Source organism: Pelodiscus sinensis, chromosome 6, assembly GCF_052426305.1.
Source record: "Pelodiscus sinensis isolate ZL-2025 chromosome 6, ASM5242630v1, whole genome shotgun sequence".
In the NCBI taxonomy this organism is placed as follows: domain Eukaryota; kingdom Metazoa; phylum Chordata; order Testudines; family Trionychidae; genus Pelodiscus; species Pelodiscus sinensis.
Genome location: NC_143057.1, coordinates 30,257,623 through 30,273,066, shown reverse-complemented (window position 1 = coordinate 30,273,066; position 15,444 = coordinate 30,257,623). Strand labels below are relative to the sequence as shown.

Sequence of the window (15,444 nt, the reverse complement as noted above, 5' to 3'; positions counted from 1 at the left end):
AGCATCACAGGCCAAGGAGAACAATTTTTCTCCTTCCTCCATGTAACACTCTTTTAGATACTTGAAAATTGCTATCATGTCCCCTTCAGTCTTCTTTTTTCTAAACTAAACAAGCCCAATTATTTCAGTCTTCCCTCACAGATCATGTTTTCTAGATCTTTTTTCATTTTTGTTACTCTTCTCTGGACCTTCTCCAATTTATCCAAATCTTTCTTGAAATGTGGTGCCCAGAACTAGACACAATACTCCACTTGAGACCTAATTAGTGCAAAGTAAAGCAGAAGAATGACTTCTTATGTCTTGCTCACCACACTCCTGTCAATGCATCCCAGAATCTTGTTTGTTTTTTTGCAACAGTCACACTGTTGACTCATATTTAGCTTGTGGTCCACTATGACCCCTAGATTCTTTTCTGCCGTACTCCTTCCTAGACAAAAGCTTCAGAGGGGTAGCTAAATTAGTATGTAACAGGAAAAACTTTAAAAACCCCACGAATAATCTAGTAGTCCCTTAAAGACTAACAAAACATGTAGATGGTATCATGAGCTTTCGTGGGCACAACCCACTTCTTCAAGTGACAGGACTGTAGCAGTCCAGATCCAAGAATAAACAAGGGAAGGAGGGAGGTGGGGGTGGGGGGGAAGGGTGAAGGAAATAAAGAAGAAAAAAGAGGAGGGAGGGAAAAAAAAGAGAGACAATGAGTAAATAAGCTTCAGAGGTGTAGCCGAGTTAGTCTGTAACAGGAAAAACTAAACATTGGCACACTTACTACAGGATTATCTGGCTATATTGACTCTCTCCTCAGACCCTATGCTACCAGCTTCCTTCATGACACCACCGACTTCCTGAGGAAACTACAAAACATCAGTAATCTATATGAAAATGCCATCCTGGCCACCATGAATGTAGAAGCTCTTTACACCAGCATTCCACATGAAGATGAAGTACAGGCTATTAGGAATACCATAGCACTGCACACCTAGTTACAGAGCTCTGTGACTTTGTCCTCACAGAACAACTTCCAATTCTTCAAGTTAGCAGTACAGCCATGGCACCCGCATGGCACCACAATATGCCAACATCTTTATGGCCGACCATGAATGTTTTGTCAGCTCTTGCCCCCTAGCAACCTTACTCTACTTACACTACACTGATGACATCTTCATCATATGGACCCACGGGAAAGAGACCCTTGAAGAAGTTCACAGGGACTTTAAAAACTTCCACCCATCATCAACCTCAGCCTGGATCAGTCTACACGAGAAATCCACTTCCTTGACACTATAGTACAATTAAATGATGGACACATTTCCACCATCCTATACCGGAAACCTACCGACCGCTACACTTACCTTCATGCCTCCAGCTTCCATTCCAGACACATTTTTCAATCTATTGTATACACCAAGCCCTACGATACAACTGGATTTGCTTCAATCCCACAGACAGAGACAAACACCTAGAAGAGCTATATAGAGCATTCTTAAAACTGAAATACACACATGGAGAAGTGAAAAAAATAGATCGACAGAGCCAAAAAAAGTACCCAGACATGAACTACTTCAAGACAGGCCCAAAAGATAAAACAACAGAATTCCACTTGTCATCACCTATAGTCCACAACTTGAACCCCTCCAACACATTATTAACAGTCTAAAACCTATCCTGGAACACGACCCCTCACTCTCAGAGGATTTGGGGGGGAAAGGCCAGTTCTCACTTACAGAAAATGCCCCTAACCTCAAACAAATTATTTCCAGTAAGCACACAACATACCGCCATCATAATTATCCAGGAACCCACCAATCAGCCCCGGTACCAACTCTGCCCACACAAGTGATTTCATCACTGGACCCAACCATATCAGCCACCAAATCAGAGGCTCATTTAACTGCACATCCACTAACCTGATCTATGCCATCAAATGTCAGCAATGCCCCTCTACCATGAATATTGGCCAAACTAGACAGTCTCTGCAGGAAAGAATTAATGGACACAAATCAGATATCCGAAAGGGCAAAATCCTGTTGGAGAACACTTTAATCTTCCTGGACATTCTTTAATGGATCTCCAAGTCACCGTTTTGTTTCAGACCAATTCCACAAGCCAAATGCACATAGAAGGGTTGGAACTTAACTTCATTTACAAGTTTAATTCTTATGCAAATCATATGAACCGATATCAGATGGCTCGCACATTATCTTCCACGTTAATGACTTAACCAAACAAACAAACAATGAAGGTGCTAATGGTTCTTATCAACCTCTTGTAACTATTTAGTCTTTAAGCTGCTACTAGACTATTTTTTGTTTTTTTAGTTTTTCCTGTTACAGACTAACTCGGCTATACCTCTAAAGCTTATCTATTCACTGTCTCTTTTTTCTTCCCCTCTTTTTTTTTTTTTTTTAACTTTTTCCCCCTCCCCCTCTTATTTATTCTTGGATCTGGACTTCTACACTCCTCTCATCTGAAGAAGTGGGTTGTGCCCACGAAAGCGCATACCACCATGTACATGTTTTGTTAGTCTTTAAGGTGCTCCTAGACTATTTGTTATTTTTTAAGTTTTTCCTTCCTAGACAGTCACTTTCCATTCTGTATGTGTGAAACTGACTGTTCCTTCCTAAGGAGAGTACTTTGCATTTGTCCTTATTAAACTTCATCCCATTTTCCTCAGACCATTTCTCCAGTATGTCCAGATCATTTTGAATTATAACCCTATCCTCCAAAGTACTTGCAATCCCTCCCAGCTTGGTGTCATCTGCAAACTTAATAATCATACTCTCTATGCCTTCATCTAAATCGCTGATGAAGATATTGAACAGAACCGGTCCCAAAACAGACCCCTGAGAAACCCCACTTGTTATGCCCTTCCAGCATGATTGTGAACTGTTATCCCTCTTCTGATCAGGAAGCCTCTGAGGAAAGGATAAAAAAAACCTGAGCATATTTATTCATGAAAAAAGAAGATGGGGGAGGGCTGATAACTGTCTTCAAATATGGTAAGGGCTGTTAAAAAGAGGACAGTGATCAGCAGTTCTCCATATTCACTGAAGGCAGGACAAGAAGTAATGGGTTTAATCTGCAACAAGAGAGATTAAATTTAGAAAGCTTTTCCTAATATCTATCTAAAAAGGTAGCCAAGTAGGGTTGCCAAATGGTTTCAACAAAAATACCAGACACACTTGACATTACATCACAATATACATTACGTCTTATTCAGAAAATACCGGACATTTAATTTTTCTCAGTTTGTTTCCCAAACAGAAAGCTCAAATACTGGACTGTCCAGCTCAAAACCGGACACCTGGCACCCTAGAGCCAAGCTCTGGAACAGAGATGTAAGAGGTTAACCAGTTACTAAAGATGTTAGCCGATGCTTATTGGTTAATGTTATCAATTAAGCTCTGACCAGCAGCCAGCTCTGCAGGAGCGGGGCCAACATGAACTGTCACTTCGCTCCCAAAGAGCCAGTGGCAGAGGCCACAGTGAAGCCTTCCTGGAAGCTGGGCCGGCATCCCTGCTGGCCTGGCTCCTGAGTAGGCAACTTCACTGTGGCAGCAAAGCCTCATCCCCTGGAGCAGGGTCAGCAGTGGCTCTGCTTCCAGGGAGGCTTCACTGCAGGTTCTGCAGTATAAACCTTATTTAAGCTTTATACTGCACAGCCTGCAGCAGTGTAACTGCTAAGATTTTTTGCAGTTACATGATTACCTTTATAACCGATTTTTTACATCTCTACCAGTTATCCAGTAAGCATTAGCCTTGCCAGCATGCTTATCATGTTAACCAGCTATGCTGCAGGAGTGGTCCCCGCCTGCAGCATGGTGGGACCCCACCCAACCAGCTGGAGAAGCGCCTACCCGTGGAAGGCAGGGTTGGTGGAAACCCCGCCCAGCATGCAGGCCGGATCTCAACTGCGGCCTGGTTAGCCAGTTAAACAATTGCAATTAAACTGTTTAAAAGGTTAACTTTTTTTGAAACAGGGTTTTAAGCAAAGCGGTGGAATCCCCATCATTGGAGGTTCTTAAGAACAGGTAGGACAAACACCTGTGAGGGATGGTCTAGAATTACTTGGTCCTGCCTCAGTACAGGAGGTTGTGTTTGATGACTTCTCAAGGTCCCTACATTTCTATGACTGCATAGCCCGGATAATATGTATATGCGGATTCAGTTTTGTATCCCTATACATTCTACTGAATGGTCTTTACCACTTAGAAATATTATCAGAAAAATTCTATGAAATTCTGTTATACACACACACTATGGAATTGTGTGTGTGTGTATTTATATTGTTACCCTTCTTCTTCTACATTTTAGTGTGTCCCTCCAGATAGATAGCCAAGTATTACAATATCCCACTGGTTTTTATCATTCCATGATGTTTCAGTCAAGCAGATTACTCACGCAGGCACTAATTCAAGCAAATATTGTAATGTGTGCTTAAGACCATTCCCACTCAGCAAAGCACTATAAAACATGTGATTAACTACCAGTCAATGGGACTTAAGCACATGCTGAAAGTTAAGTGCATGTGTAAATGTTTTGCTAAATATTATCGGCTGTTGAATCTGACTCATAACCAGTCCCAACATAGTCCTTTAAAAAAATCTAACTGTATTAATCATGGAAAATACAAGTATACTATATCAAAGAAGTCACTGAAAACAAAATTATATATGAAACATGTAAATACAAGTGTATAAATGTAATATAAAAATTTAGAAACATAAAAATATTACCAATAAAATGAAAACTATCCTAAGATTATATTCATTTATTGAACAGAGTTTGCCCTACTATAACCTCAGATATGTGATATAAACATGAGCACTTTATTTTGTTTATAGTTTTAAAATAACATTTAAAAAATGAGTAAAGTTCGTTCTTGGGTCCATTCTTGCTCCCACTGACGTCTTCAGAAGCATGATTAGGCCCACTTTTTAAAACTGTATTTTACTTAACTGACATCATTGTTACTAAAAACATGACAACAGTTACTCAAAATCCACATGTCTGACTCATGAGTCTACTCTCAGTAAACCACACAGTATGAGTTAAATTCAAGCTGCAGGCCTGGAAAAACTGAATCAATTCCTTCATAAAGGGAAACAAAAGATGAGTTCACAAATATTTGTGTCCCTAGTATGGTATGCATAAATAGTGTATAATACATTGAGGGTAGTCCTGTCGGAAGATAAAGCTACTGGACTGCAATAGAAGTAGTTAAACCAGTCTGAGTGTCTGGAAATCTCAATGTACAATTTGATCCTATAATGCCTATTCAGAAAAAAAAATTCCTAATCAAGTGAATTGTAGTTTTGCTTGAATGAGAAGTGCAAGACTTGTTTAGAGAATATGTCAATAACATTTTATGGGTCAAACTTAAATAATCAGAAATACTGAACATTTATAGTTAATGAAACAGTGATCCTGTATCACAGGAGCCTCAGAATGGAAGGCTCTAGATAAGCTCATTCATTGTTTGGAAGATACGCAGAAAAAAGACTGATTCTTTCCAAGTGTCTTTTCTGTGGAAATATTCAAACTTTTAATTTTATTTTATGCATTTTTGCATTGTGTCTCATCAAGGATAATATTTATTATTAGCCAAAGATTTCTTGACAAAAACATTAATATACAAAACCACTACATGATGGTTCTCTACATATTGCTCTGTACATAACATACCTAGCACAAAGCCACAAAGGCAAGAAGATTAGAAGTGAAAGCATCTAACAGTCCTATTCTCTATTTCTCCATCCAGAGACACACACCTCACTACTAGAACCACCACCATATACCTCAGATAACACAACTACTTTATAAAATGCGACCCTGGTAGAAATGCAGCCTTCCAGCACCCTCCTCACCACCACTCACAAACTCCCTACAAGCTTTTCTGCACAAGTGGTTGAAAAAAAATCAACACACTTGCTTATGTTTGGGTGCAGGGTTTGAAGGGGATAGAGCTGTCCTGATGGCCACTCAAACTGGTTCGCAAAGCTCCCCCTCTGACAATAATACTGTTCTTCGCCCTACAGTTCTCCCTGCTTCCTTCTTGATTGCCCACGTTAGCTTGAAGTTGTCACTATAGGAGGTCTCCAACTAATATGGCCCCATTCAGTCTTTCATAGCCATCAGTCAGTCAGAAACCCATACACATTACCCCCCATGGAGATGATGTGGAGAAGGGTACCAACTCTGCAACATTTCAAAGGCCTGATGAGTCACTTAGGAGGAATCCTGGACTCATCCAGAGAAGGACAGGGATTGGATGCCAGTAAGTGCAACAGGGCTGCATCCAGTATTTGCTTTCCTCCTCTGAAGCATCAGAAGCTGCAGAGTCCAAGTGGGTCTCACAAGGTCCTGCAGTTTCAGTATCACAGATGATGCTATGGGGACAAGATTTAACCTAGAGTAGGCCCAAACGTAGAATCTGGTTTTCCTTAACATATGAGAACGTGTGCAATGAATAGGAGAACAGGATAAAGCCCGTTCTAGAGGTTTGGCTATCGTTTGGCTATCACACAATTGTATTGTTAGTAAGTCACTCAAAGGCTGAAATCCACATTTTTCCCTTCTTAAATAGTTGGAATTTACCCATTATGGGTGACTTTTAAACCCTGTTAATTCTTGTAAGTATTAATCTGAATAAAAATTATTTTAAACCATCTTGAGCAGAATTCTCACCAGTATGAATCTGAAATTACTCAGTGACTATATCTGAAGTAAATTTAGGCTCATGTATCTAAGAATAAAGTCCAGCTTCCTAACTTTCAGATTCCATCTAACATGACAATCATTACATGAAAATAAAACAAACAGACCCAGCCGAAGAGTTTGGAGGTCTCAAGGTGGCTGTTGTGGTTGGCTGCACCACATGGCTGGGCAGCTCACAACCAGAGCAGTGAGCAAGCAGCCAGGTGGATGGGCGCCAGGCAGCGCGGACCCTGAAGGTGCAGGGCCAAAGAAAATCCTCCTTGCTCACCTTGCCCTAAGGCTAGGCCTGAAAACAAAGTACTGAGGAAAGTACACATGCCCACAGAGAGTATTCTCTAAAGCACTTTTCACATTAGAGCACATATTGAAAACTTTATCAAGTCAGGTTCTTTTAAGTAGAACTATCTCTGATACCTAATAGCAAACGCACTTACAGCAAGGAGACTGTGGATCACTGATCAGGGAGAGGCCGACAGCCACAGACCCAGTCTTGCAAATCCACAGTCTTGTGAAAAGTCTATACTCCGCATTCACAGTCCCATTAGCTTCTCTACACTAGCCTCCCAAACCCCCAATCTTCCATTGCCAACCTCCATAGCTAGACAAGGTGAGCTCTAGTGCAGAAAGTAGAACAACTACAACTGTATATATGTTTGCCACCATATTATCTACACCTACTCACAACAGGCTTAGATGACAGGGTGATAGAAACATAGGCACCATTGGTGTCCCTCTACTCTAGATCGCCCTCTGTGGCTAATGAAAGGTGAGAAATGCCAAGAAAAAATCAAGCTGTGGAAATACACTCTCCAACACCTTCTCTTTCCAAAGCTTTGAATTAAAGAGTTAACAATACCAACGGGGTCAGAAAGTATCTTGGTTTCTCCGAGAAGAAGAAAGAAAAAAATCCAGTGGAAGCCTGGAACTGAAATTTCTATTTGTTAAACTTTGCTAAATTGTAATTATCAAGTGACACAAAAAGGCTGAAGATTAAGTTGTCACTTTAGTGAGCATTAAATAGCTGTGTGGTCTGTCTTTGGTGTGAGTGACACTGGTGGCTGCATTTGTACTACAGAAAATGCAGGGCTGTTGTTTTGTTTTTCCAGGGGGGAGATTTTTACCCTCTGGAGAGACACCACAAAGTATCTGCAGGTGGAAGGGACCAAACTTGGCAGAACTAAGGAGAGGTGGGAGAAGATTTGTAAGATTTTGACACTATTTCAGGAGGGCTTTCGGAAAAAAAAGCTCCCACTGAAACTCATCCCTTTATTTTGACCGCCTGCAGCCCCTTTCCTAAAATCATTGGCGCAATGGTGTGCCGGGTGGGGCTCCTCACCTCTTGCCTGTGATTTGCAGCTGAAACACCAGCACCAAACCTAGCTGCAGTGAGACCCTTACCCTCTTCCACTCCTCCCTCCTGGAGTGGGAGCACCCCTCAAGCTGGACTCCATTGGAGCTCCCAGCTCACCTGTGTATTCTCCCATTCCACTGCCCCCTGCTGGAGGAGAAGGGCTCTTCCCTTAGCTTCCCTGGCTGGGTGCCGGGACACTATTCTCAGCTCTCCCCTCCCGAGACTTTCCAAGCAGGGATGCGGCTCCTTAGCACCGCTGGCTGCTGCGCCCGGGAACTAGCTACCAGGGCTCAGCCTTCAACTTGCCTCTGAGGCTGGCGGAAAGGAGGGGAAACGGACTGGACCGCTCAGGTGGATTTCACGCCGCTGCCCACGGCTACGCAGACCCGAGGTGCTGCGAGCCCTCCTCTCCTCTCCGCGCTGCTGTGAATACGGCTGTTCAGGAGAGCAGAGAGAAAAAAAGTCAGCTGCCTAAGGGGAAAGAGGAGACATGTGCCTCGCTGCAGCCAGCCCGGCTTTCAACGAAGCGATTTACTCTACTTTCTGGCTGCAACACACACTCAGGGGACAGCATCCCACGGTCATTTTCTTTGCAAAGTCCTTCATTTCCTCCTCGAGGAATTAAGTCTCGGCTTAATCATCAGCAGGATGACAAATCTCCCGGAGTCAGAGAATACCTGTTCCAACTTTCCAGACATCGCTCTTTCTCCAGCTCAAGAGCAGACAGTGAGTAACTTCGAAGTAACCTCACCACAGGATTTCAAACAAACAAACAAACACACCGTGGAAAGCCTGAGAAAAGAGCTGCAGACTCATGGTTTCCAAAGGCGGCTCGCAGAAAAACACCGGATAATTCACAGGACTGGAGCCGAGAACCAGGATCAAGTCCCGTACAGCGGGAGTGAGACATGTGAACGGTATCTGACACTAGACACGCACAAAATGTAAAAGCATGTGTTTGCTGGAGAGCTGACAAAAACAGAGCGTTGAAGGGTCTTACATATAATTGCTGGGTGTGTGTACATACACCAACTCCAACATTTACACACGCCCGCTCTCTATATAAAGCAATGAAGCTCTATCACGGCTACACTTAAAATAAACAACAAATAATGAAGACTGAATTGCCTGCATATACGGACACAGTACTTATGAGACAGCATTCCTCGCGTCATTCATTCACCCCTTTCCTATTCTTCTCTTAAGTCCCCTTAGGTCGAAACTTTACACTAGTTACTACAGTCGTTGACAAACTACCAAGCTTTTGCCTTGTCCGTAAGATCGCACGAGCCTCACCTCTTGTCAATTAACCCCTCGCCCCTCCTGCAAGTAAATCTCACACCCAGCCGTGGTCAGATTAAAGCACAGCCCCTTTGGTTGTTACACCTTGTCGTTCTATACATACAGCCATGGGCTACATTTCAGAATCCCTGTGGGAAGTTGGACTCTGTTCCCCGCTCAGCTGATCAAGTAAAGCGCACTCTACCTTCCCCCTCTTAAATACATTTCCCCCGAAGCAGGGGAGGGGGAGAGTGTGTATACAAAACAGTTTAGACTCCACAGGATTGCTGCTGCTGCTGCCGCCGTGGTGTTTTGGCTAACGTGAGGCTCTTTAGCTTGGTTTGATGGTTAGGTCAGCTTTTACTTCTGTGTGCGTGCGCCTGCAAGCAAAGTTCCTATGGCAGCATCCACTTACCAGGTAACCAGGTTTTCCACAACAAAGCCCAAGGTGCATATTCCTTCTCCAGGCAGAGCCCCTCTCTCCTCTAGGCAAGAATGACAGCCAGCACTTGCAAGGAGAGAGCTGAAGAAAGAAAAGCAACTCTGGTTCCCTTCAAACACACTTGAGAGAGGCTGTCCTCCACTTGAGCAGGAACAGTTTCCATCAGGGCTCGGGAAGAGACATGCCAAGCGAGGGCTGGGGAGAGGAGCTTTCTCTTTTCTCTTGGGAAATCTGGGTTGACCAAACTCGAGGGCTCGCCTCTCACTGCCGTGTCCCGCAGTCAGTGCCCGTAGGTGAGGCTGAGGAAGATGAAGTTGACTTGTTTGGCGACCTTGCTAGCTCACTGCTGTCATATTGTTCCTGGGAGGAGGGAAGTGTTGTCTCTCCAGACTTGTTTGGAGAGGAGGGGGGGGGGGGTCCAGGCTGCTGCCAGCGCAGGAATTGGGCTGCCCGTGCTTTCCGCTGGTTGTATCAGTGCTGTGTGGACAGAGGGACTGCAGTGCAGGGAAGGAGGCGGGGGAGGAGGGGTGAATGCTTAAGGGCCGCCAGCCAGCAGTCTCCCGAGTGCCAGAGCCGAGGGAGGGAGGGGGCAAAGGGGCGGGTAACTCCTGGTCAGCCAGTTGGCTAATTCAAAGGCAGAGTGTCTCTCTCCCCCTCAGCACTCACTCTGACTCACACACAGAGAGGGAGGTTGGGAAAGAGAAACTAGGCGACTGACAGGCTGGTGACACTTCCCTGCCTTCCTGGGCATTCTTCATAGTTGTACTTGATTTGGTGTGAATAAGGCTGGATCAGTTTCCATAGAATCTGCCTGTGCCGCTTCCTGATTCTGGAAACACAGAGAGACCATCGAAAGCCCAGTACATCCCACCGAAAGGGCCAGATTAATACCCTGGCTGGATTTCAGACCACCCTGCCCCAAAGAGTTTAGGGGTATTTGCCCAGGATTATGGTTCAATCCAATAAAAAGCTAAATCCAGCTGTAAAATTAGATTCTGGTTCAGATTCTCAATGGAACCAAGGTACTGGATCAAATCCTCTTCCTATTATACTGCATACCCACAATTACACAGTATTTGATTCACCCTAGGGTTAGCCAATGGAACCAGGAGGCTGGTACTGTGCAAGGCAAATCAGGCAAGCACAGTTTAGGAAGTGGATGAAACACACCTGGGAGAGGTGTTGTAACAGTCTGTATTAGGACCTGCCTATGTCAGGATAAGAGGCATACTAACACATCAGCATGAATACCGCTGCTAACACCTGTTAAATTTGTCTGATCTTTGTCTGCTAGCTAATTTTTTTAAAAAATGGTCTTTATTCCAGTATGGGTCATTCCTTAGAGAAGCATAAAATCAGCTTGCTGGGAGTTTGGGAGCAGTACATCAGAGCAGAACCATCATGTATTCTCAGTGATGGGATCTGCTGTAAATTGAATCCCCAGGAAAGAGTAGCTGTGGTGTTGTGTATGCAGCTGCCTCCGCAGACAGTGGAGGTTGTAAATTCTGCACCTACAGGGATGAATGAAGCCCACTAATGTGCAAAGAACTGTAAAGCCATGTGATAATTTGCAATGTGCCTGTGACCTCTTCCTATGCACTATGCCCACTAAATTTATCACCAGCAGCACATTGCCCACTGCTCCATCAGGGATACTTCTAACATTCCAAACTTCTGTCTTTAGAACAGAAGTTTTAAGAAAAACAATGTAGCCACTGGAGTTAGTGAATAAGGATATCACCTGATGAGGATATTACCTGTTTATAACTTTGATGCAAGTGAGACTAGGAAAGAAAGTTCAGTCTCTTTTGCCAGCACTCCTGAATCTAGCCCCCTTTTCCATCTTTTAATAACTATGGAAGAGTCCTTTAGCAACTCCCACCGGCTGTGACTATATGAGGGGAGACTGACTCTCCTGATAACCAAGAATAGTTGTGCACAGAAAGGTCAAGTTCACTTCCCTTTGGGTTACTCTGCCACTCATTCTCTTAGGAGATGGAATTGGGGTGGGTGATGTTAACACACATTAGTATCTGGATAGTCTTTCATCTGAAATAATTAATTTACACTGAGTCAGTGTCTGTCTTCTTCTGGGGCTTGCCCCACAGGAAGTCATGCATACTTTTTACTGCAAGTGTCTCGAGTGCAGTCCATACAAGTAGTAGCACACATCACCTTATATTATCACTGGAGTACTGATATTTAAACCTCCTCTATTTACAGACTTTTGGTCAATTCTGTTAGATTTTCATGACTGGTCTCACAATATTTTTTACTCTTCACCGACACCCAGGAAAGGACTATTACATATAGAGAGTATTATATGGCAATGTGAAAAATAAGGTTTAAAAAATGAAAAATACCATTTTTTCTTCTGACATTTTACCTATCACAGAGGTGAGTTGTCTGAGCAGGGAAGGGTAAAGCACACCTCCAGGGATGGAACACACCTGCATGTTGGAACTCAGCTCCTTGGATCACATAATAACAGAACTTCTGTTTCTGTTGAAATTAAAAAAAAATAATCCTCATGATTGTGAAGAAAATGTGACTATTGTGTAACCAATGTAATCCTGTTTAAGTATGCTGAGAGCATGAAACAGTAATTCGGAGAGAAGTGAATTACCCCATATTATCTCAGTGACTGTTATCAAGATCCAGTCCTCTAGAAGCACTGCCTACACTACCCAAACACAGAATGTTGTAGGTAACAGAAGACTACAAGCAGGCCCAGCTCACTGACTTAAGCAAGTATGCCCCCAACTGCTGTTGCCCCTGCCCCTCTGAATGGCAAAGAGCTGCCCTGTTCCTCACCTGGTTGCTCCTGGAAGGGGAAGCAGCAGGTATTTGTCCCTGTCTGTCTGGGAGGGAGGAGAGATCACTGCAAATGTGAGGCAGAGTCTTAGCATAAGAAGAGGTCCCCAATAGAAGCTCCATCCTTATTTCATGCTGTGCGTAGGACACAGTTTCCTTCATCCAGTCTTGAGCCTATGGCTAGTGAGTCCTCATTAGAGCCAACTCTCTTTTGCTATTAGCCTGGCCTCATTTTACTTCTGTATATTAAAGGAAGTCTGGAAATATACAAAAGGAGGATGTACTTTTCCATGCTATTTTCTTTAAAGTTTCCTTGGTGTATGCAAATAACTCAAGATATTAATGCATCAATAGTTCCCATACATTTACATTGTTATCCAGTCTATTTATTGCTATGTGTATGGATGTTTCAGCAGTGAATGGATTAAATCTATGAGTAGCCACGATGTAGTATATTTGTGGTTTTATGCAGAAAGTATTTGTAAGATATGCTTCACTTCAAAACCACATTAAAATCACAAACAATTCAAGGAACATTTATAGCTTATGTAAGGAGAACTTACTTGTTGGCCTTAAAAAACAAAACAAAACAAAACAAAACAAAAAAAAAACACTTTCACAGTAATCTACTGTGTTGACTATATTTTTATTGATACCATATGCCAGAATTTTCCATTAAGTTATATTATTAGATTCCATCACTAAGAATTAATGAGATCTTCTCCTGCATTTACATTAGAGCCAGTGCAAATGTGTTTATTATAGATTTATACAATGAACTAACTTTTATTAATAAGGATATTTGCCAGATAAGGTCTGAGCACTGTACATTTATGACTTAAATCTACAAAAGCAATAGAACAAACATTCTGAGCAATAAGGTGTATGGTGTAAAACCTCAGTGACAGAGCATCAGCTTAAAAAACACTGACAACTGTCAAGAACTAAATCTGACTTCCCTGAAAAGCTGTCTGTTTTAGTGTCTCCATGTAATGAAAATAAAGCATCACTGTTTTAAACCAATGATTCAACAGGCCCCAATTTTCAGAGATGCTGACATGAAGCCTATTAGCTCTACTGTAAGTGGGTTTTCAAACACTATGATTTACTACTTGCACTATGGTAGCACACAAATGCATAATCAAGGATTGAGGCCTCATTGTGATACACACGGTATAAAGACATACGAAGAGATGGTGCCTGCCCCAAAGAGACTGTGATCTTATTTGAAGCAAGATGGAATGTGTTACTATTCCACATCACATCCAAAGTTTGGCCTAAATTTCCTATATATTATGCAAGCCATTTAAATTAGTTAAAAATTACCAGATTAGACATGTTAGCACATCGACAGGTAAACATATCGGCTACGTCTACACTGGCATGATTTTCCGGAAATGCTTTTAACGGAAAAGTTTTCCATTAAAAGCATTTTCGGAAAAGCGCGTCTAGATTGGCAGGACGCTTTTCTGGAAAAGCACTTTTTCCAGAAAAGCATCCGTGGCCAATCTAGACGTGCTTTTCCGCAAAAAAGCCCCGATCATCATTTTCGCGATCGGGGCTATTTTGCGGAAAACACTACTGTGCTGTCTACACTGGCCCTTTTCTGGAACAGTTTTCCGGAAAAAGACTTTTGCCCGAACGGGAGCAGCATAGTTTTTCCGTAAAAGCACTGATGATTTTACATTAGATCGTCAGTGCTTTTCCGGAAATTCAAGCGGCCAGTGTAGACAGCTGGCAAGTTTTTCTGGAAAAGCGGCTGATTTTCCGGAATAAATTGCCAGTGTAGACACAGCCATCCAGAATGCTTTGCTGAACAGCCAACCATATAGTCAGTCAGGCCCAGTTTAATGCCAATACATAGTGTATGTGACATTACTATAGGAGAAGCCATGCTATTTGAATAATTAAGTTTATTAGATATTACACACGCTTATTGGGAGCCTAAGATGGCTTAATGGAGCTTTTCAGAAAATTAAGCTCTTGTCTAGCAAATCAGATCTATTTTCTCCAAAGCATCATTTTTTCTCCCTTGTTGAGAACACATCTAATAAGACTGCTTTAATGGAAATGAAAATAGAATCTATTATACATCCATGACCTCATTTAGTTGCCTCACTAAGACAGAATCATGCTGTGTGGCTGTTGAAAATTAGATCTTCAAGCTTTAGGGCCTGGTCATGCTCTCAAGTTATGACTTTTAGATCCAGAAAAATCTTTGTGTTAGGTGCCTCATGCTGGAAATTATAATTAGATGCTGTCACTGGGTGCATTGACCCTTTAAATTGGTCTCTAGTCTACAGCTGGTCAAAAAAAATAATACCATTTTCCACAAAACTTTCACAAAAATCTGTCCCTTCTGTTGTTGAAAATGTTTGGAATTAGAGATGTTTTGACCAGCTCTACTCCAGTCTCATATTTCCCTGACCTTGACAGCAAAAATTCTGAGACTTCTAAGAAAAAAAAAAGGATGTCTGGAGTTGTTTGCTACCACAGTTCATGGTGAGAAAGAGGGTCTATGCATATCCCTCTCTCTCTCGTACCAGAAAGAGAGCTGGGGTAGCTGCTGATTTGTCACTCCAAGACAGGATGTGGAAGATGGGGGCAATGACTAAAGGACTCTGAGAAAGATCTGAGAGAACAGAGGGGAAAAAATTCCAGAGTGGAGAGTTCATTTATTTTGGAGATGATTGTGGCTTTTCTTTGAAATGTTTTCTGGGGGAAGGATATGACCTTAATCATGGAAGCAGAGTTTGGGGAAAGCCAAAAGAGCATCTGAGTGCTTTCAAGAACCAAAGATTAGAGCTTCCATGAGAAGGAAGGAGGAAGTCTCTCTTCA

The 15,444-nt window shown here is 42.5% G+C and overlaps 1 protein-coding gene across 1 annotated transcript in view; it reads right to left on the bottom strand.

Annotated features, from left to right (window-relative positions):
- The window catches only part of GLIS3 (GLIS family zinc finger 3), a 299,994-nt gene extending 289,325 nt beyond the window's left edge, over positions 1–10,669 (bottom strand). The window contains exon 1 of the mRNA XM_006115134.5: positions 9,765–10,669. The gene's annotated coding sequence lies outside the window, so the exon portion shown is untranslated. The remainder of the gene's footprint in view (positions 1–9,764) is intronic.
- Between the last annotated feature and the right edge of the window lie 4,775 nt (positions 10,670–15,444).